Source organism: Odocoileus virginianus, chromosome 12 (genome assembly GCF_023699985.2).
Source record: "Odocoileus virginianus isolate 20LAN1187 ecotype Illinois chromosome 12, Ovbor_1.2, whole genome shotgun sequence".
In the NCBI taxonomy this organism is placed as follows: domain Eukaryota; kingdom Metazoa; phylum Chordata; class Mammalia; order Artiodactyla; family Cervidae; genus Odocoileus; species Odocoileus virginianus.
Window position 1 is genome coordinate 27,818,303 of NC_069685.1, and position 1,281 is coordinate 27,819,583.

General features: G+C 38.6%; 1 pseudogene; it reads right to left on the bottom strand.

Annotated features, from left to right (window-relative positions):
• Positions 1-224: 224 nt before the first annotated feature.
• On the bottom strand, positions 225-405 carry LOC139037914 (U2 spliceosomal RNA; annotated as a pseudogene).
• Between the last annotated feature and the right edge of the window lie 876 nt (positions 406-1,281).

Genomic DNA, 1,281 nt, shown 5'->3' on the forward strand with positions numbered 1-1,281 from the left:
CTCCATTCACTTTCCTCCCCCTCCCCCCACCCCATCCCCCACCCCACCAGACTCGGTTATTTGCTTGTCTTCCAGCAACTGTCAGGAACGCTCACAAGTAATGCAGGGAAATCTGAGAAAATCAACTTCCTGAGCTAGCCTGCAGACAGCTTACAATGAAAACCCCACTCCAGGACAGGAAAGGGCCAGTTTCTGCCTTTTGGTACTTTAAAAATTGTCCCCGAGGGGGGTGCACCATTTCTGGAAGTACTGCAATATCAGGTTGTGAACAGAGCAAGTTCCTATTCCAACTCTCTGCTTCAAAAATCCATTTAATATATTGTTCTCAGATAGAGGATGTATCAGATATTAAATTGATAAGAACAGATACTACACTTGATCTTAGCCAGAAGGCTGAGAAGCCATAAATTCACTTTTAAATATGATAATGGCTGGGGTCAATAGCTATTAGCTTGGATTAGCTTGGATTATTACATCAATGTAATAATAGCATATTGCACAAAATTTAGAAGTCTAGAATATATTTGATGCAAGCTTTAAAAATGTTGGACCTTAGACATCTTGTCGAGGTTCCTCCTCCAAGAAAACCAAAACCATAAAGTCAATTGTATAATTGAACAGCTTTTCAGAATAAAAATCTAGCTCCTTCTGGCCTCAACACCTTTTCAGCCTAAAGGCCTGAATCTTAATTTCTCTCTTAACTTGTTATTACATCTTTTGGTATTAAAAAGTAAAGGGAAGAAGTTTTTTGTGGTACTTAAAAACTATATGAAATTTAAATTCCAGCTCCATAAATCAGTTTTATTGGGATGCAGCCTACTCATTCATTTAGGTGCTGTCTGTGGCTGCCTTTGCACTACAGTGGTAGAGTTGAGTACTTGTGACAGAGACCATATGTGGTGCTTTCACCGCTTTGTACTATTGCTAAAAGGCAGACATCCGGAGAGTAGAATCTAATCAAATGCTATAAATGGCTTCTAAGGATGATGAATATGTTTAATTAAAAGCATTTGCTTTAAATGGATATCAGTTGTTTGGCAGCATGTATCTGCATGAAAAGTTGCTTTTAAAGTTGAAATATGTAAAATTTCGTTACAGAACAGCATTTACAGATGACTATTTGGAACAGATTTTGATGTAGATCTGGAGTGTTTTCTGACACCACCCACCAATTCTATTTCCTGATTCTCCTACACCACCTGGGTGTCCAACAATTCAGTTCAGTTCTAACATGAACTACTTCAGAAGTTAAAACACCCAGTCCCATAAGTCTGCTCTCAC